The following is a 22,514-nucleotide window of genomic DNA, read 5'->3' as shown; positions in this document are numbered from 1 at the left end:
GAAGCAAGCAAACACACGCAGAGACAACCACGCACACACACAACACTCGCACGCACGCACGCGCACACACACACACACACACACAAACACACACTCTAACATACCACACTAACACACACACACACCCATAAACACACACACGCACATGAACACACACACAGACAGGCACACACACACACGCGCGCCCGCGCACACATCTATATTTCATATTTTATCTAGATACTGATGGAAATAGGATATGAAAAAAAAAACTGTTATCGCGACTCTAGAAAAAAGATATTGTTTTTAATTTTATTACCTCGAAAGGCTTGCACCATTATTTTTTTGTCAAACGAACATGCATTCCTGCACTTAGCAGAATGTTTATTTATTCAACCCACAGTTTTGATATTCCTGTGACCTGCTCGCCTCTCAAACTATTGGCATTATGTAAAAGAAAGCGGTAGACGTAACAGATGTTTCAGCACATCTTTATATTCCTTCGTATTCATAACTAACCAGAAAAGATTGACACGTGCTGCAATCCATCGAAAACGCCCTTTTGCAAACTCTGACGTTCTAGGCTGTATCAAAACTGAGGAACAAATTTGTATTGTTGAGTGTAAAGATACTGGCGTTTGCATTGCATTTTATTAGAACCTGCAGAGTTTTACGCTTCTGTAAAAGGCGCCTATAGAAGGCAATATGCGCAATATAGGGAAATTTATGTTGTTGTAAACAACCGACTGTTCACCACGTCTTTGTTGCCTTGCAGTATTGACGTTTGAAAAGCAACGGACAGAAATACAAACACAAGCGAATGCATTTGAGAGCGACGACAAGCAATATATAAAGGTCAGCATTAAGAAAAAAAATAGATCAGTTGGAAAACCGATTATTCGGTAAACAATCATCTTCCTTTCATAGAAGGTCGCATAAGGCGATGGGATGCAACAATGTAAACATTATGGCTCAAACATGTGGCTGATCTCTCAACAAATTGCGTGATATTTTGACAACACCTTTTTGCAGTTTTCAGACAGAGCATAGAAACTGCCTTGGTGAACTCTCCTATAGGGAAAGATTTTTAAATCTACGTGTTTCAAACAACCATAATTTATCTAAGTAAACTTTCACAAACAAATGTGGGGTGAAAGTTTCTACGGCACATAATGTTCGATATTTACAAATATGCTCAACCGAAATTTCGATTTCGCAAAATAAGGCCTCAGAACCGTTGAACTGAACGATACGATTTCCAAAGCATCGCGCACACATCGTAAACTCGAAGAAATGGACGTGTATTTAGAAAAAAAGCTGATGATCAAGCAAGGAATCTGACGTCACGATACTCTTGGAAGAGTTGAGAATGATGGGAAGATACCTCGCATCTGTCCTCATCGCTTCGGTTCATTAGCTCGACGGGACGAAGCGAAGAATAGACTGAACGAGAATCGTGTCGTGACATTTCACGTACGCCACGTTGGGATATTGAAACAATCACTTTTCCAAAACTAGAGCCATTCGTTAAAAATACCGCGGCATGAGTGATGTTTTCCGGTTTTGCAGGGACCCACATATCTCTTCAGCATTGTTTTGTTAGCTCCATATTTCAATTCAGCATTCCTTTACGGCGAAAACGACAGGCATAGTTCAAGAACTTGTCCGCGAATCTAAAGGATCATGTGGATTACGCTGATACGTGAGATACAATTGAGTTTAAACCAGCTCAGGAGGGCCGAAATCGAGAACTCAATGCAAAAATTCTGCATATAAAAATGTCTGCATCTCCAAAGCACTTTTTTATTTCGCAGTGCTGTATAAAGAAGTTTCATAGCTGGCTTTAGCTATATATTAAGATGTATCTAATGACAAAGCGTGTGTGGATCACTTTCTGGTACATAGAGTTGACGGAATAAAACTTATGAAACGATGAATTTCAAAGCCTCATGAGAAGTGCCCCATTTTATACAGATGTCAGAACAGAGTGTCGTTACCAGTCAGGAAGAATGGTGGGTTAGGTATTGGTTTCCACGGGATACCCATCGCTACAAAGCGGACAGCAATGAACATTATTCTATCTGCAAGTTTTAAACTAAAAAAATATAAGTGTTTTTAATTATAATTTCAAACCAATCTGGTCAATGAATTATATTATGGTGCTCAGTAAATTATACATTTGGAAAATATTCGTCCCGGCCATTTCCATGAGCGTCGCCTGCATACAGTATCAAAGAGCGCATCAGCTCTAAAGGCCAACGAGGTAGATGCTTCACAGTGATAAACCAAGGCTCCGGTCCATACACGCTATGGACCCGCCCCTTAGGCCGCCATGTTCGTGAACAATTGTCGCTACACGTCCAGTTGCTTAAACAAATACATGACGTCACAGGAAAGATAGCATTGCTCAGGGAGTGGCTGTCAGTAGTAAAGCCGGAGCTTGTCGTATGCACTGCTCGTTGTCGTTTTTCTAAACTAGTACATCTGAGATGCGGTAGCCCCAGTGTGAAGCCGGTCAAATATGACCTCGGATCTTTGCTGGGTACTTTATGTAGCTATAATGTGTAAATACGGAGGAATTTCGATAACACATTTCGATACCGATCGTCTCTGATATTGCCACGAAAGACAGATTACCCTTGCGTTGCTCGGGCTTCGGATCGATGCGGGTATCTGAAGAATACAGTTTTACCCAGCGTCTTTCCAATCTCATTGACCATGTGGACCTCCCTGACTTGCAGTGATCTGTGTGCTATGTATTCGGATACGCTCTTTTACTACTGAAACTGCGTAAGTGGTGCCTTGCAGTGTGCAGTCGTGCCGCTTTGCACGAATGACTGGAGGCTCACTTTGTGCGGCGTACCGAAGATCCGCCTTGAAGCCGATAGTTCTGGTGCCGTGCTAGATCCATGGTGTGCAACATACTAAATCTTTCTCGCATAGACTTGCAGTGTCACCAACTACAGTCCTTGTAGTTCAAGGCCATAAACATGGTCGAGCATTCGTTGAAGTTTACTTTGTCCTCGACAGTCGTCGAAACACCGAAGGAGATGGTTTATTCGGACAGCTAGAGGGTAAAGCAATTCCTCTTCGTTTTTGGTCATGATAAACGTTCCTCAGTCTGTGTTGTATTATTGACGCGCATGCCTGGTCTAGTCGTTAGTCACTTATTGAATCAGTCTTTTGCTATTCTGGAAATTTACAGCCCATGCTCGGCTGTCGTCGTGTGTCGTCGTGTGCTGGGTACATTACGCCATGCTATCATCCTATTACACATTCGAGGAGACTTGAACGCAGCTTTTCTCTCCGGGGCACGGCAGAGCAAGTAAAAGTCGAGAGAATCCGTAGACCCAACCCCGCAAGTAGACCGCGAATAGCCTGAACCCCGAGCCAGATGTCGCTACTAGAAGACGCACCAAAGAACAGTGTCCTTCCAGAAAAATCGAAGCGGACTATCCCGCATAAACCTTTCGCTAAATTATCCAACTACCAGCGACAACGCCGGGAAGCTTGATACACGCACGCTACGCTCTCGACCTCATGGAATACAATATTTCGGGAAAAAAGTGAAAATAAATCGCTATAAAATGCACTTGCAAAAAGGACTTTGTTTGATATATTTGCCTTCGAACAGTTATTGGCGCAGACGCCAGGGATTCAAAGTGTGCACCTACGTTTCCTGATTTTCTTCTTTTATTTTATGCTTCGCTAATTAGAGAAAAGGTCAATATAAAAACATTTGAAGTTACAGCAATGTACGGAAATAAAGTTGAACCTACGCCTCCTTATGTTTCGCGGTGTTTATCGCCTTGACGTTAAAATGAAGATTATGTTCTTGAGTTGAGAAGTGATGGATGTGAAATATATTGAAACAAAATTGTGGTTCTCAAGAATAGATAAGCAGCCAAAAAAAACACATCAAAGTTGAGGAAGGTACCCTAAAATGCCAACAAGGCTATCAGGGATGGTAAACAATCTATGAGTCTCCACATTTTGAAAGCGTTGCAAATATGGCGAGTGTTTTTTGTTTTTTTTCTTACAGATTTGTTTAAAAAAAACGTGAAAGCTACGATTTGCGATTTGTGCGATTGAGTTATACGCCCGGGGGGACATTATGTGGGTGGATAATCTTTGGGATTAGTCGGCTAATTGATAAAAATTCGTTAAGTAACTTATTACTTAACGAAAATAGGCATGTGGTTTCAATTAGAAGCTTGTTGAGCGATATCGAAAACCACTAAATCAGTCATTTTCAGAAAGACTCAGCGCGTGAGAAGCGTAGTATTGCACTAAACTCACCACTCATGCAGCAGGTACAAGGCTAGCGGTTGCGTTAAGGCGCCCTCGCATTTTTTTCGTCTCTTATGTAGCCCCAGGCTTGTACCTGCTCCACGAGTCGTAATCTTGGCGCCCTACTGCACTTCTCACGCGCTAAAAGTCTTTCTAGAAATTACTGATTTAGGGGTTTTGGACGACGCTCAGGAAATTTCTGCATGGAAGCATATGACTATTTCCACTAATTAAAACAGATTTCCAAGACGCTTTGCGGGACGTGGTTGACAGCCAGGATATCATCGGAATCGGCCAATTTCAGATTAGTAACGTCTGGATGGTGGGCTCCGAAAACGCATTGGCCAAGGCTGAGCTTGGGACGAAGGACCGATGCCTAACCATTGACCCAGACACAACGGACGTCAAACAGAAGCTTCTTTGGCTACAAGTTTACTGTGAGCACAAGCGTATTGAAGGAGCACTGTCGTTTTTTTGGCATGGTGCGTTCGTTTGTTAGAAAATAATTGCGTTGTGCGCGAGAGAAAGAGATGGAGACGCATAACAGAGAATTGGCGTTGACCCTTCAAGAGGGAATGAACGCGAGCGACATACTGCACCAGCTCCTGGTGTTCGACTGTCGAAGCTCGGTGCTCCGTACCTGGCCGCCCTCCACTATTTCTACGATGTTACCGAATTGGTCACATTCGTCGCGAGTGCAGGACCACACGATGCGGTGAATGCCGATGCTATGGTCATGCAAAAAACTAATTGCGTCACCGCATGTGTGGACAAGCGCCGACAAGCGAGAAGCAGAGCTGAAAATGTTGTTCTGGAACACCTAATCGACATAAGCGAAGTGTTCGATGCACCAAAATAAGTCATCCCTTCCAGCACCACTCAAAGGATACAGCTCGTAGCCCGACTGCACCGCCCCCCTCCCCCCCCTCCCCTGACGTCACCCCTGAGTTGGCGACGATCACCGCTGAATATGAAGGATCTGAATTGTTTGTGCAAGACTACTCTCGCACATCTCCCATGGAGTATTTGTCAGAGAGCGACTTCCCCCTTTAAGTACAAAGTCAGCGGTTGCTTTACAGGAATCGTTACCTCGGCGAAAGCGCTCGACCACTTCCAGTGGAACATCTGTCAAAAGACCCGCCAAGCACCTGAAAAATAGTCTGAGTCGTCTACCAAGGATACCGCAATCGGCCACAACAGCGACGAGAGAGTCGACGTAAAACGCAGACAAGGGGAGGTTTGTGAGTACCCTTAAAAAACGGGCCACACCGCCTGCTGGCGCAGAGAAGGACGGTGATGAACTACCCTCTTGACAAAACCCTCCTTAGAATTTCCTCCCCTGAGCTTCGCTACCATTTACGTCAGAGGGCTGTGTTCACGTGCACGTCAAACCCAACAGTATAGGGTCGTCTCAAAGGTACAGCTGGACTTTATTGCCTCGGAGAGACAAATATACCGTCCGACGAGGGCACCGGTCCTGCTTTGGAGCCTTTCTTCTCAAGTTATAAGGTATGTGTGAGCTACGCGGATAGCTTGTCGGAAGGGTGCCTTTCGTTCTTGAGGAAGAGATTAGTATACTCATCATTTTTAAACTCTGTGGATCATAAGGGCAGGTTCATATGATGTGAAAATTTGTTTTTAAATGGCATCTCCTGGCAATTAATTCGCCTATATGCCCACAACAATGTTTTACAAAAATGGTTTATTTTTTTTAATATTGTCCTTTTTCTTGACATTAAAGGGCAAGTTGTTCTGTTAGGTAATTTAAATTGTGTCTGTAATATCACTGATAGATCAGTGCCTCGATCCTACAAAATCTGACAGCAGTGGTGACATACTAAACAACCTCACATATGACTTCCACCTATCTCATGTCAGTGATTTTCAAGTTACTGCTAGCCGATTCACTCACATTGATGCATTAAGTAACGCGAGGCTTAACCTAGTTTACGTTTCAAACAAACTTTGTTTTGCATGTGGCTACTTATGAAGTAAAATCTATGACCCCTTCTGATCATTGTCCTGTAAAGGTTCGTATTGAAGCAGACGTACGTAATAAGTCACGTCCAGAATGGGAATTATGGAAATTGAACACAAGGCTTCTTGGCTCTGATGATTTTCAGAATTTTGTTCCGGACTGTTTAAGCAATATGTCAACGAATGAAACATTTAGCATTTTCGCCCAATGGGACTCATTCAAAGAAGAGGTCAGAAATGAAGTGATTACATTTACTTGTACTGCGTTCTTTTCCGCAAGAAAAACGAAACTGCCCCTTTACGAAACTCAATAGTCTTTAAGAACTACAATGTGAAAAACCTGTTGAGTTTCAGGAAGAAATCATTCTTTCTAACAGTCAGCTGCAGCGCTATGAGCAAAATCGCTACAATGGTGCACTGGTACGCTCTAGATGTAGGCGTTTCTTGTCGTCTGAAACACCCTCGCAGCGTGCCATTGACGTTAAAAGGCGCAATGGGCTTTCCAAGAAAATCAAACATTTTGAATACAATGGAATCTTCTCAACCAACGATTTTGATATTATGCGCACATTCAAACCCCAACTATAAAATTTACACCGGGAAGCGCAATCTTCTGACAGACAAAAGGCAGAGACTTTAGTTTCTATGTTGCTTAAAGTAAGTGAAATTCAACGCGAACTACTTAGTGGACCAGTAACTCTGGTGGAAATTTGAGGTGCGATTGATCAGTTGTCTAACTCTAAAACGCCAGGACCGGATGGACTCCCAGCCGAGTTTTACGAAGAGTATAAGGAATTACCGTGCCCATTCTTCCACAAAGTATTTCTGGAAGCTTAAGATTCCAAACGCTTACCACCAACATTTTGCAGCAGCCATGCAGTATTAATCCCCAAAAGTAAGGATACAGATAAACTTACGCAAACTTATGCACGTAGAATGATACCCCCCTATTAGTCTCTGCATTATGGACTATAAGATATTAACGGCGTTACACGTATCCCTTGAGGCCCAGACTGTAAGCTCGTCTAGAAGACATATATCCGATACCTGGTGACCCGTGTTTTGTAGTGGAAAGCGGTATATGTTCGGGCTTGTCCAGTACGACTATACTGGTGGCAGACATTATCCTGCATCTAGCAGAATATAATATGGTAGTACATATATTCAATAGGTACATGCACTATATTGCTAATTATGGAGGAAGCTAGGACACGAAGTTCCACTACACATATACAGAAAGCGTGAGTTATTCTGAAAAAGAAGATATCAATCTGAACAACAATTTTTTACGATGTTAAAAAGAAGGTTATTTTGTTTGGTCTGACTGCTGCTCTGGACTACCTTCACTACATAACATTAGGGAGTTTTCGCAGATCGTTTCCGCCGTCCCGCAACGTTCTCCGCAACCGGCTGCGATACCCGGAACTCTATGGTCAACGCCATCGGCCCGCAGGTGCAGCAGCGGCTTCTTCGTTGTAGAGGAATTAGCGGAGCGGCAAACGCGCTCTCAGAAAAGTCCCTATTATGCGACGTACTGAACTAACTCCTAGATAACAAAACCCTTGTGCTGATAGAGATGTCGTCATCAGTGAAGACCAACGCTGGTCACAGTTTGGACACGACGATTGCGTGAAGGTGCGGCTCAATCTTGACTGACAGCCGCGCGCACCGTTGCACTGGTTTCCATTCTGTGTCCAGCGGTGGCCTCCTCTGATGACGCAAAAAATGTTAGCACTGCGGTATTGTCTTCTGGGCTGTGGTAAGTAGCGACAAGCCCTCCTTCAAGGCACTCCTCTCCTCGCTGTTGTCGTCTGCTAGCCCGTAATCCACCATGTCCTTCCTAACACGCCTAGCATGGCTGTGTTCGAAACCTTCTTAGTTACTACGGCAAGGCATGTAGTTTGGGGAGGTTGGTGGTACATACTGTTTGGAGGGAACAGCGGAAAAAAGACGTGGGACGAGGTCGAAGAAACACACAGACAGGGCGCTGACTTACTACTGAAAGTTTATTGCTCTGAAGAAAGAGAAATAAACACAAAAAGGAGGAAGGGGAGAGAACAAACAAATCAAACCAATAACATGCGGCATCACCCACGCCCACGCTCCGTCACACGAACCTGCCACACTTTCTTACAAAATCAACCTCGTCATTTGCAAGGGCAACCGAAGGAGCGCTCACACACGTGTCAGCTCCGATAGACGCGATAAAAAACGCTTCGTCTATCTCCCTCGCAGTTTCGCTTTTGTGACGAGAAAAAATCTTTATGTCACGAAATGACGGCGTGCAACCACACCTGTCACAATCAACCGCTAGGTTTCCTGAGGGCGAGGGGCGCAAAGAAATAGAATGTTCCCTTGCCCTCACGTTTACACAACGCCCGGTTTGATCAATATACACCCTGCCGCAGGGCAGGGGGATCTGGTACACGACCCCGCTTACACAGGCGACGTACGCTGTGCGATGTTTGACTTCGCACACAACGGAAGGGCGTCCCTCTCTACTAACAGCAGCACAAAGGTGTGAAAGCTTAGATGGCGCCGAGAAGACGACAGGCTGTTTTTGGCTCTCCAAATTCTTATCATCCCATAGTCATACATGCCCTTTCGTGTTTGCGTTTGTCATCCCCTCTTTGATGACACAAAAATCCTGAGGGGGCATGCCAGCAGATTCGGCAGGGAAATCATAGAATCGTTCACCATGACCAGAGCGAAAACAACGTGTCAAATCCTTCCCTCCTGCTGACGAAAACGGAGGTTGAATTTTTAAACTCCGAGATAACCCTACCACCCTGACTTGCACTTCGCGTGTCTTATCTTTCCTTCTCTCCCCCTTCTCTCCCCTACTTCTACAGGGTATAGAGTCGGCTGCTCGCTGTTGAACGTTTACTCGTCTGTTGCAAGTTGAAAGATGTGGTTGTGTTGTCCCTGTTTTAATTGTTTTATTCTTTCTTCATCCATGACTTAAACCAACACGCTCTTCTCCCAAGCATATTTATTTGATTTTCGCCTGTGCCATGGCGTAACAAATGGGAATAGAATAAAATTATGGACTTGAAAATTATAAACCCAACGAAAAAAAAAATGCGTTTTGGAGGATGGTATTACAAACACTGAACAAAGTTACTAGGAGTGGTGGGAGTCTGCGAGATCTTCGCATCTTGCAAGCACAGAAAATTAATACGTAAATCTAAAGTACCTAGTTTAAACTCTACTTGGTGTTGGGGCCAGTATTTGTAGTACCATATCAATGTGTTTGTGTTTTCCGTTGACACGGAAAACACAAACACATTGCAGAAAAAGGCATTGTCGTCCTGCAAGTCTCGTCACAGATCTTGCGCGGAAAATGCTTGTTTGCGCGCGCGAGAGCTAAAAATAAGCATTCCCGCGGGAATTCGCCTATGCCCAACAGAATAAGTGCGACGCGCAAACATTAAAGTGCCTTATAAGGATGAAATTTCAAGTATTCCAATAATACAATTTCGTGTACAAGTAAAATGTACTAGTGACCCAATATAATCTACAGATTTCTCAACCATTTTTTTTTGTGTCTACCGGAATAAACATGCCTCAATTTCCTTCTTGTGAAGCATTGAATATGCCATATATGGGACGCCCATATGTTACTGACATGCGTAAAATACCCAGGGTGTGTATTTAAGGGCTTATACATTTTTAAATTAAAACCTTGACAGCCTCACTAATGCGGCTTGTGGAGTTAAGTAATAGGACCATAGGGACACAATATGAGAGGTGTTCACCGTGTTTATGAGCAGATTTTCTTCTACGGTGTGACTTATATTGAAAATTTTAGCGTTCGTAATGCAGTGTTGGTACGCTAGTGTACATAGACAAAATAATATTATAACTTTAATTAGCCAGGACATATATTATTCTAGATTATAAATTGCAAAGAAACATTTCCTGGAAACATATACTGGCATACGCTCTTGTCATTAAATTGAATTCGGAGTAGGAAAATTGTGATTCATGGTTCCAATGGAATCGTTGAGATTTCTCACATGTTATGGTCAAAGCAGGTGCCAGATAATTTTTGATTCGGTAAAAAATACATTCATGCAGTAATTAAAAAAAAACTTTCGTGGTACTTCACTTTTATATTTCGTCGGGTCAACCCACCAAACGAATTGAACTTGTTTGTGTCTAAATAGAGTGGCATAGGTTATGCAGTTTTTTTTTTTCGCGAGGTTTTCTTACTAAATTACGCACATATCCGCAGTCAGCAAGAAAACGCATGCGTGTGCCGTAGTCTGTTCAGAGACCTTTGGACTTTCGTCAAGCCTAGGTTGTTTCAAAGTCATGAACAATAGGTATTGTTTAGCTTGAAGAGCTGCCGAAACGGCAGTGAATTTTGCGTCGATGCTAAATAACTCTAATCTTAAAGTAAACACGTTGTTAAGAGCAACTGGTATCTGAGGGACGGGACCGGGGAAATTGCTTTCCCGTAATTAATCATAAACAATTTGCATTGTTAAGGATGTTGAAACTGAGGAAATGGCAGTGAAGCTTGTTTGGAGGTTGAATAATTCTCACTTCCCTGTAAAGATGCGGTTCCGGAACAATAATATAGTAGGAATGTGGTCCGTTGCTTTTCTTTAGCGTCATCAACCGACGATCATTCGTGGTTTCAAAAGTGACAAATGAACTTGGACATTAATACATAGGCGCAAATGATAATCCGCTGAAGAAGGTACTGCTTTTTTACACGAGACTATAACGGCCAATGCTTTAAAAATAATAAATGAATGCCAGTATCTCTGTGTACCTATCTGTTAGTTATATTTACCTGCAATTTAATCTGGAGTTCACACATTAGGCAGGTTATTGCCAAAGAGTTTAGAGGGATGTGGTCGGTGCGAAGGACTATGGTGAACTATACACCTGTATCGAAGCTAAGGTCGTATAAACTTCTAATCCACCCTTTAGTATAATGTGATAACATCCTATGGGCCCCCACTCACAGTTGTATGTAGATATGTTGGAAGGGGTTCACAACATTTCGTAGGTTAAAAGTCAAAGTCAAATTTGGGGGTTTTACGTGCGGAAGCAACGACGGACATCTGGCACGCCCCAGCGGAGGACTGAGGATTAATTTAGACCACCTGGGCATCTTTTGACGTGCAACCGAAAGCTCGGTTACACGGCGCCTCCTCCGCAATAAGCCTCCGTCAGATTCCGGGCACCTCAGCCGGGATTCCAAACCGCCACATGGGGATTCGTAGGCCAGCGCTCTCGCCTCGGAGCAACCGAGGCGGCTATTTCGCAGGTTAATATATAATTCATATGACACAGAATCACGTGTTTTACCGTTTTATTCTTCGTCGCGACCGCCTGAGTTGTCATGTCTATTTGAAGGTAAAGCTCCTTAAGTTTTAACAGTGTTTTATACATAACAAAACTTGCCTAACGTTTATATCTATTTTCACTATGACATGAGCCGTGGCCGAAGAGGGCAACAGAGGAAATCGATTAGTGAGACACATTGCATGAAAGACGATTTAATATATTATTTTCCTCCGCGCACATTGCTTTGATTTAAACGATTTTACCCGTAGCGTCACGGGTTTTGTCTCATTTCCTGCATTTTCTGGTGCCATTGAGGAACATTTCATCGTTAGAATCGGCTTCATGAACTTAAGAGCTGATTCTGATCCTGACTTGTTTCTGAAAGTTATTTTCTATATAGAATAATATTCTGGCTATACCATGCCTTGGCCTCGACGAGTTCGCCTTGCAGGATCTACAAAAAAATTAAATAAATTCATGAAAATATTTTTGAATTGTCTCTTATAGGGCTGCAAAAAATATAAATGGCGCACAATAAAAAATAGACTAGCAAAAGCAGTCCTTAAGGAAACCGATTATATCTTTTGATTGACATTTGCATATTTAGTGTTCCATTTTGCAATCGTCAGTCAGAAATAAATTCTCCCACATTGCTACATTTTGTCTCCTTAGAAAAGCAAATTGTATGTGTAGGGCATCTTCAACACACAAATTGTCGTTACACATAACTCCTCGAGCAGTATGTTAACTTGCAGTCGAAAATGTAGGCTAGGCTAATTACACGAGGTTCTGTTTACTAAAATTGCTCACGATCTCGCAGTTTTTAATTGCGGTCGAGCATAAACCTTTTATGTCAAAATGTGAATCAAGGTTCTTTCCATTTCCTCTTGCAACTTGGAAGTGCTAGCATAGTTACAAATTTACCGGGTGATCAGGTCTTTCAGAAGTAATAAAACACTGATATGAGTGAAAGGAGCAATAAGTGTAAATTATTTATTCACGAGTCTAATTTTGTTCTCAATAACAAAACAAGCGCCGCTCCCAAAAGCGAATACTGGAGCAAAGCTTGGCCAATAGCTCAGTACTCTAATTTTGAGAGTCTGCATTCGATTTATGGAAGCAGTCGCTTTTTTCGTCCCTTTATAGGCCGACATACACTTCGCGCTGATCACTTTTGCCCGCCTCCTCCTTTCCACGCCCTCTGCATGTTTCCCAGTGTTCCAACTTGGCTGTCCTCGCATTAGGAGACCTGAGTACCAAGAGAATCACCTTCCCTGCAGAAAACCAAGTTCGCGCGTCGGCATTTATAGTACGCTTTATACTCTTTTTCTTGCTTTTAAATTTTTCTGTAATTCAAAAGTTATGTTTGCTGGGGCTCACAAACTGAAGCATAATGACTGTTATCTGCTTGCGCTCTCCACTCCGCCGTCATAGGGTATATGATTATTATTTTATTTGCAAGTACAATTTTGCGTATAAAGTCAACATATAGTTTCTTTTTATCACAAGGAGCCGGTGTCATATCTGAGCATGAATAGAACCATTTTAATCCGAATCCTCATGATCATAAAATCTTGCATTAAATACAAGAAAAAAAATAAAAGAATCGTAATCAGTACGTTTTCGAGTTTAAACTGTAGAAACGGCCTCAAGAATTGACCCCCTCATGTTCAGCAGTGTTTACCGGCATTATATTAAAATAAATATTTTATTCCCGACATTGTCGTGGCCAAATGAGTTGACGAAACAAATTGTGTGTATGAAGTGCACATTACTTCCCAAAAATGAAACTATGGGTTGAAGGGAAGGCACTTCAAAAAGCGTACGCATTTACTGAGAGTTTTGTGCAATACGCAACTGCTCTGCATTTTGTTATAATAAGCATTGTAAATGAATATGAATAGCTTGTGAACCAAATTCATATTCTACATGGATTTCGGATACTCTTTCAAGTATTTGATATGGCTGCGGGAGGTCACATGGAAAACACTCAACAATGGGAGAAATCGATTACAGTCTGTGCAAAGGTAAAATCGTAGATCTTGAGCGCAAGGTGCTCGTTCACGCAATCGCAAGTAAAAACTAGGCGTCTCCCCTGGAAATGACGTTTGACCAAAATCCTAAGGGCAATGCGCACATATTAAAGTAAGTCATGAGTAACAAATCTTTAAAAACTCCAACGACACGCCTGATGTAAGTACCAGATTTCACAGCCATACTTTTCTCAATTTGCATTGCCATAAACCAAACTCTATAATAATGTGCATTTTTATTCCTCACTTACGCTGTTCTGTCATATATACGTCATCCAATTACCGATGAGCAAATGAACAATAGCACAGTATGAAAATAAAAAAGTCGAATTAAGTGGGTCATGTTTTTTATTGTTTTTCTTGAAAGCGTCGTCGACTTCCTGGGAGAGTTTATGTACACATGCTGTCAAGCCGGCTTCCACGTGGTACGCCACCAAAGAAAGAAACCCGGAACCACACGTTTACGATGCGTTCAAAGACAAAATAATATATATATATATATGTATATATATATATATATATATATGCACGTAACAATTCGAAGCGAGACTTCCGCTCCTGTTTATTGAACATTCCACAAACACAAGGCCAGCTGTAACTTCAAAAAACGCATTGGCCATCTGCGGCAGCAAAACAATTGTCAGGAGCCAGGCTTATCACAAAACGCAATGTCTGAAGCACGAGTATACATGTATCTAACTCTTTTCGATTTCCACTAAAGCACCACACCTCCGGGACCTTGCATTTGCCAAAGTCAAACGCTCAGGTCCAGTAGAATGAGGGGAGCCGCACTGCTATGTGTCGTCTATTAATACCAATCGTGAAGAAGGATTCTCCCAGCCACCACCACAGGGCGCCGAAGCGCCATCTTGTAGGCAGAAGTGCTAACAAAGTTAAGGTGGCAACATTTATCTCCCTAGTCGTCCCGAGAGCACGAAGTCGCGTGGTGCCCCACTGCCCCCTCGTGAATATTCGAGTTACACTAGAAACGTGGCAGACAACACTTTTTCAAACAACGCCAACATGAACATTCAATGCTTCCAGTACGAACCCCGAGGCCCTTTCTACTCTTTGTGCTTCGCATAAGTCTACGGTCTCGGAGGCCCCAGTCAATGATGCTCCGGAGCGTCAAAATCACAACAGATTCCCCCAGGTCCAGGGTGGAATGGTATTTTAACTGGCCGCTTGGTTCTGGCAATGACCAGGAGCCTTCGGCATCCAGTCAAGTCTGGAGTTGTTCAGAAACGCGGCCTCTTAGGGTCAGGAGCTGTAGTGAAGGATCGTGCTTGAAAAACCGAGTCATAGTTAAAAAAAAAATTGCCGTCTGTGAGCAAAGTTGTGACTATTTGGCATATAATATTGCCACAGTGACCCTCTTGAAGTCATTCGACTTTAATAAACATGTGAGAACTTAACTATTTAGAAGTTCTAGCCTTCGAGCTTTTCATGTGTGTCCACAGTGCTCAATTAAACTCGGTTACGAATATGCGAGCAGCAACAAATTAGTTCTCACTGTACAGTTTTTAATGTAACTCCGTCACAGTGTCTCAGACGTACTTCGAACTCCATAAAGCAGTGCGTACTGCGGTAGGGTCAAGACACGCGCGTTCCTTCGATTTCTAAATTCTTCAAATTCTGCATTCGAGACAGAAATCACTCGTCGCGCAGTTGCATTTGTCAATAATCGCATCGGTCAACGCACAGTATCCCTATGCCGAACGCCCGTATTAAAAACCACTTGATCCTTCGTTGCACACCGTCAGGAGTTCGGAATTTCACCAGCGCTGAAGCGGGCGCGTGTTCCAAGAAGCTAGCGGGTGACCGCACACAGAAGCTTGAAAAACGCGACCGCTGTGAGTGAAACTCTAAAACAGTTTTTTTTTGTTGTTTTAAGCGAAGGCCGTATTTTATAACTCAGTGTCTGCCACATTCACACATTTGTAATAAGCAAAATCGGTTGTGTGTAACATGTTACTTTTTTTTCATCTGTTTCAGTTACGTTTACTAACATAAGAAGTGTTATGAATAAACGAGATCAACAATTAACTCTGTTGTCAGCTCAACGAACGCAGACCTAATCTTTCTTACGGAAACATGGCTTAGTAAACATGTCTGCAGCTCTGAAATTTTCCAAGGAGATAAAACATATAATGTATATCGTTTTGACAGAGACGGTAGACATGGGGGTGGCACACTCATAGCCGTATCACAGAGCATACCTTCAATTTGCGTAGATGTTGCTTCCGATCTAGAAATGGTTTGGGCTTGTGTCACTTTAGATAACACAAGAATTTAATTGGGTGTCTGCTACCGCCCCCCAAACAGCGCATTGACATTTATTGATGATTTACATGACGTTATGAATTCGAGTGTTTGTCAGTATCCCAGTTCTATTTTTTTATTAGGAGATATTAAATTTCTTGATATCATGTGGTTTGATCCACCTTCTTTTCAACGTGTTTCAACTCAGAGTCAACTTTTGTTTGGATCTGTGTGGTGTTTCAATTTGACACAGCTGGTAAAGAAACCAACAAGGTATGCCAATAATACAGGTAACACACTTGATTTAATTCTGTCGCCACACCCTGACCTTCTATCTGCCCTTACGTATCTTCCAGGCTTAAGTGATCGCTCGTTGTTAAATTTTGATCTTAAAGTTGCTCCCCCAATCAATAGGAAAAAAGTAAAGCTTATTACTGACCACAATAAAGCCAATTTTGATCCTATTAACCAAAAACTGTGCAGCTATCTGGACATATATCTGCCAGAATTTGATCAGCGAAGCGTGCAGGAAATTGGAGATTATTTTGTTTAAAAGTAAACGAACTGACTGATGCTCATGTACCCGTCAGGCGTATTCAATCTGATGATAAAGCACCTTGGTATACTAACACCCTAAGACGTCTTTCCAGTAAAAAACAGCGACTTTCTCGTTCAGCTAAATTACGTAACACGATAGATCGGTGGGAAGCATACTTTGCTGCTGAGGTCGAATATTCCCAAGCTGTACCTGCCCAAGTAGCACGCCAGAGGAATGCCCAACTTGGGCAAAGGTCTGGCAAACATAAGGGCCCAACTTTGGCGCAGTTAGGTTTTTGCACCATGGCACTCATCAGTGCCAAAGTACGGTGCCTAACTATAGCCTTAGTTGGGCGATCCTAGGGCATGCCAAAGTTTGGCTCTTCTCTGGTACGCCAGAGGAGTGCCAAAGTTGGTGCCATACTTCAGCCATAACTGCCAGAGCAACGCCTAATTTCGGTATTTGGGACGTGCCAATGTTTGACGTTTCTCTGGTCCGCCAGAGGAGCGCCAAAGTTGGTGCCATACGTCAGCCATACCTGCCAGAGTAACGCCTAATTTCGGTATTTGGGACGTGCCAAAGTTTGGCTTTTCACGGGTCCGCCAGAGGAGCGCCAAAGTTGGTGCCAGACTTGAGCCATAACTGCCAGAGAAACGCCTAATTTCGGTATTTGGGACGTGCCAAGGTTTGGCGTTTCTCTGGTCCGCCAGAGGAGCGCCAAAGTTGGTGCCATACTTCAGCCATAGCTGCCAGAGTAACGCCTAATTTCGGTATTTGGGACGTGCCAAAGTTTGGCTTTTCTCGGGTCCGCCAGAGGAGCGCCAAAGTTGGTGCCAGACTTGAGCCATAACTGCCAGAGAAACGCATAATTTCGGTATTTGGGACGTGCCAAAGTTTGGCTTTTCTCGGGTCCGCCAGAGGAGCGCCAAAGTTGGTGCCAGACTTCAGCCATAGCTGCCAGAGTAACGCCTAATTTCGGTATTTGGGACGTGCCAAGGTTTGGCGTTTCTCTGGTCCGCCAGAGGAGCGCCAAAGTTGGTGCCAGACTTGAGCCATAACTGCCAGAGAAACGCCTAATTTCGGTATTTGGGACGTGCCAAGGTTTGGCGTTTCTCTGGTCCGCCAGAGGAGCGCCAAAGTTGGTGCCAGACTTGAGCCATAACTGCCAGAGAAACGCCTAATTTCGGTATTTGGGACGTGCCAAAGTTTGGCTTTTCTCGAGTCCGCCAGAGGAGTGCCGAAGTTGGTGCCAGACTTGAGCCATAACTGCCAGAGAAACGCCTAATTTCGGTATTTGGGACGTGCCAAGGTTTGGCGTTTCTCTGGTCCGCCAGAGGAGCGCCAAAGTTGGTGCCAGACTTCAGCCATAGCTGCCAGAGTAACGCCTAATTTCGGAATTTGGGACGTGCCAAGGTTTGGCGTTTCTCTGGTCCGCCAGAGGAGCGCCAAAGTTGGTGCCAGACTTGAGCCATAACTGCCAGAGAAACGCCTAATTTCGGTATTTGGGACGTGCCAAGGCTTGGCGTTTCTCTGGTCCGCCAAAGGAGCGCCAAAGTTGGTGCCATACTTCAGCCATAGCTGCCAGAGTAACGCCTAATTTCAGTATTTGGGACGTGCCAAAGTTTGGCTTTTCTCGGGTCCGCCAGAGGAGCGCCAAAGTTGGTGCCAGACTTGAGCCATAACTGCCAGAGTAACGCCTAATTTCGGTATTTGGGACGTGCCAAGGTTTGGCGTTTCTCTGGTCCGCCAAAGGAGCGCCAAAGTAGGTGCCGGACTTGAGCCATAACTGCCGCAGTAAATCTTAATTTGTCGATTTGGGGCATGCCGAAGTTTGGCTTTTCTCTGGCTACCCACTGAAGTGCCAAATAAGTGCCAAAAGTGGCAAAGAAGGCCGAGAGGCCAGCCCAAGTTTCAAATATCTCTGGTGTGTCACAGAAGTGCTCTTTCACGCGTCCCAGAAGAGAAATAAATTAAACAAGCGTTGGAAACACGATGGTAAGATGTCATCACCTCCGTTCCCAAGGAGCACGGCAATACTTTGCAGTATCGTGCCAGTGCCGGCCGAAAGTCGGTTCCAATATCCCTCAACTGTCCAGTTTTGTACCACCGTTTGACACCCGGCAGGTATTGCCTTACAGCTGTTTCGCTCCGGCCTAGCGTTCGCGCAATATTGTGCGAAAACTCTACGATGCGTCTGCTTCGTATTGGCCGAACGTCGTGCAAGTATGTGTACGTTGCATGTCATTTGTTGCATATCGAATCACTTATACGGATAAACACATTTTTTTTTATCGCTCCCAGAAGTTTATAAACAACTATCATTGCACACAGTGTATTCTCAACATATTTACAAAGGTCACACTTCTCTGTAAAACGAAAAGCAAATTATAAAATACAATTAACACAGTCCTCATACCAAGAAAAACTCATCACACAAAAACCGCGGAGATTGAGAGGAAAGCAGGACGACTATCAGAATCATGCTTGCAGTGCACTTACTAATAAAAGAGCGATATCATGTAATCCTTGATAGATGCATAATCCAACTCAGGCACCCCACAAACACATTCGAGGATTCGAGGACTGATGTCTTGTCGTCGGCGAAGAGCAGTTTTTGTCGAAGCGTGTCCAACAAACACATCACAAGTATTCCACGAACTCCGGTGCAAAAAATGGCTGTTACCGAAATATTGGCATGGACGTATTCCGACCGTTTACGACGAAAAAACACAGCCGCGTCTGCAGCGCCCGAAAGCAACAGAACACTGAAGAGCAGTTCGAAAACCGGACCTACCTGGCCCGCTTATTTCTATAACTAGGCAAACGGCTAAAACGACAGCCCCAGAGATCCCATCAGCGTGACAGAGAAAGTCACGTGAAAAGTTTCGTCCAAACGTTTTTGTCCTACGCGTCCTCCGTAGAAAGGTCACGCTGGGTCACGCGTTTCGCTTCACCCTCTTGATTTGCTTAAAGCGGCTGTCGCGCTCGCTGACAGCCACACGAAGACACAAAAGCAGGTGGGGAGGATTTGCAAAAGGCGAGGTCGAAGGGGAATCAACAACGCACAAAAGGAAAGGCCGCTTCTGCCAGTGACCTTATCGCCTTGCCTAGTCTGTCAGCGTTCGGCTTCCATTGAGGGCCTCAGAAAGATAATCTCCTTTCTTGAGAGCGAAATAGACGGGGTGGTTATGTTTTTCGGGCTTGTCGCCATCCGATAAGCCTCAATTATTTCTGTCCCCACTCGCTCGCAGTGGCCTCCCATGGCTGTCGTACCGGTGAAATTAGGAGCGCAAAAATACTCCAGAAGCCGGGCGAAGACATGATAAATGTAATACCAAAAACGGCTTGACATCAGAAAAATAACAATTTAATTAAACGTTTCGCCTCCCATGCGGGAGGCATCTTCAGTAGAGCGCAGAGCGAGTGAGAGTCGCACAAAAAAGTTCGGCTATTTAGGCATAAAGTTTGTGTACACGTCCGGCAGGGGGCCACGGTTCTTGTTTACCAGCGATGAATCACTTCCGCGTTTGTCGTTCTGGATGAACCAAGATTCCAGCAGCTTCCTCAGTCCCCACCTTTTATCCCTCGCCTTGTCAAAGTCAAATTGGTGTCCTGACGTCCATGCATGGCCGACGAGTTCGGACTTGAAGCGGGTGGCGTTCGTGGAATTGGCGACATCCCGTGCGTGTTCTTTTAGTCTTGTTTTTCTTTTTCGTTCCGTCTCTCCAATGTAGGAAGCCTCACATTCCTTGCACTGCACCTGGTAGATCACGACCCTTTCTGCCTCTGGCGGGGTCGGGCCTTTGGCTTGGAGATAACATTGGCAATTGTTCTGTAGGGTTTGTATACAGTTCGTACCCCCAACGGCCTAAGGGCGCGTCCCAATGCCTCCGAAACCCCCTTAACGTACGGGATGCACACGACGTCACGTGTTCGTTCGGCTCGATCCGGGCGAAGACGGGACATTTGTTCCTTAACGCGATTGATAAACCGGTCGGGGTACTTACGTTTCTTCAAAGCCTCCCGCACATGGCTAAGTTCTTGATCGCTAACTGTTGAGTTAGATGGGACTGTTTCTGAACGATGAAGGCAACGATCTTACAACTGAACTTTTGTGTTGAGTAGGGTGATGAGAGTGGTAGTCAAGAAAGTTTTGTCTGTCACATGGTTTACCATATACGGATGTCTCCATCTTAAAGAAAGATTCACTAGTTCTATGAATACGTACATATAAAAACGGCAAGGTACTATCAGTTTCATGTTCGCAGGTGAACTGAATTGAGGGGTGGACACTATTCAAATTGCGGTGAAAATTGGTTACGTTCTCTCTGTTAACTATTACAAAAGTGTCATCGACATAGCGACGGTAGAACTTCACGGGGAAATCAATGCCAGACATTACCTTTTCCTCAACATATTCCATGACGAGATTCGAGACGGTTACAGAAACTGGACTCCCCATAGGGCATCCGCTGACCTGATGATATATGTCCCCATTAAAACTAAAATTACACTGGTTGAGACAAAAACGCAAAAGGAGTATAACGTCATCAACAAGGAGGGTTGTACGAGTGGACAACGACTGGTGTGCCAACAACCGGTCACGGGCCACATCAACCGCCAGGGCGTTGGGGACATTCGTAAATAATGAAATCACATCAAAGGATACCATAGCATCGTGCGGTAGCAGGGTCTGAGCGCGTAAAAGTTCAACAAAGTCACGGGAATTCCGGACGCTAAACTCAATGTTTCCCGTAAGAGGGCTCAGAATCATAACCAGATATTTGGAAAGGCTGTAAGTGGATGAACCAATAACATATACAATCGGGCGTAGGGGGCAACCCGGTTTGTGAATTTTGGGGAGTCCATACATCTTGGGTGTCGCGGCGTCAAAGGAGAAGAGATGACGGTATAGGTCATCACTGATGCGTCCTTTCTTTTTCAGCTCTCGAAGGTGGTCAGCTAACTCTCTTTCGGACTTAGCAGCGGGATCTCTTGATAGCCTCACGAAATAGCGACTGTCATTTATAACTTCATACATATTCTTCATGTAGTCATCCCTATCAAGCACAACGGTTCCTTTTCCTTTGTCGGCCTTTAAAGTCATGATGGAGCTGTCTGACTTCAACTCATTAAGAGCAATGCGTTCTTGTTGATCTAAATTTGACCCGGCCGGTTTCACATTGTTCGAAACACTGACAACGCGGCTTCTCGCGAAATTTACCCCTGTGACATCGTGCACATGTCTGAGTTTTTCTTCAATTTCAATTATGAAGTCACGTTTTGGAGCGTACCGTGGAGCAAGGGCATAGTCCAGTCCTTTGGATAGCAGAAATTGCAAGCCAGGGTTAATAATAGTAACATAGGGTACGTGCGGCAGAATTCCCTGCCATAAAAAAAATTATTTGGCTAACGCCAATTTAACGGGAAATAGGTGCAAAGAGTTTTGCGATAAGAAGCGTAAACCGAAAAAAAGGAAAAAAAAAGAAAGACTGAAGGAAAGGAGAAATAAAAAAAAAATCTGGTGACGTGGCCGAAAAAAAAAATTTCTGTTCATGTAATTTTTCTTGTTACGTGACCAAACAAAAAAAAAAAACGAAATAAAAAAAGGAACACGAGAAAAAAAACCAGCCCGGTTTCGAAGCTACGCCCGCTTGATCGTGAAACTAGCGCGCTGTCCGTTGCGCCAACATAACTTTTTTTTGTCTTTCTTTATTGCAAGTTGCGCCAACATAACTCTGCCTGTAATGCTCACGCATTCTCCCATCATAGGAGAAAGCTTAGTTGCCTTCGTAGTTTTTCATGCATGTGTTATTTTTATTTGTGGCAAGAGTTCACGTCCAGAATGCTTTTAGAGTTTTCGAGCAAAACGAGTTTTCTTCATCCGAGTCACCTTCTAGAACCAGTAGACCGCACTGGGTCGTCCGGCTAATCAAATAGCTTTTTTCAAATTCTCTAACGTGCCCGTCCTCGGATCCGAGGTCGCCGTTTGACAAGCTTAACTTTCTTCCACCTTTTAGCCGGAACTCCCACGGCAGCTTTGTTCCGTCCCCACTCCCTATCGAGAGGATGGCTCGCCCCGAGGCTAATCCCATTCTCTAGACGCTCTTTCCACCCAACGATGGCCCTTT

This window comes from Ixodes scapularis, unplaced genomic scaffold (genome assembly GCF_016920785.2).
Source record: "Ixodes scapularis isolate PalLabHiFi unplaced genomic scaffold, ASM1692078v2 ptg000292l_1__unscaffolded, whole genome shotgun sequence".
In the NCBI taxonomy this organism is placed as follows: domain Eukaryota; kingdom Metazoa; phylum Arthropoda; class Arachnida; order Ixodida; family Ixodidae; genus Ixodes; species Ixodes scapularis.
The sequence above is the reverse complement of the archived record's forward strand: the minus strand, read 5'-3'. Positions refer to the sequence as shown.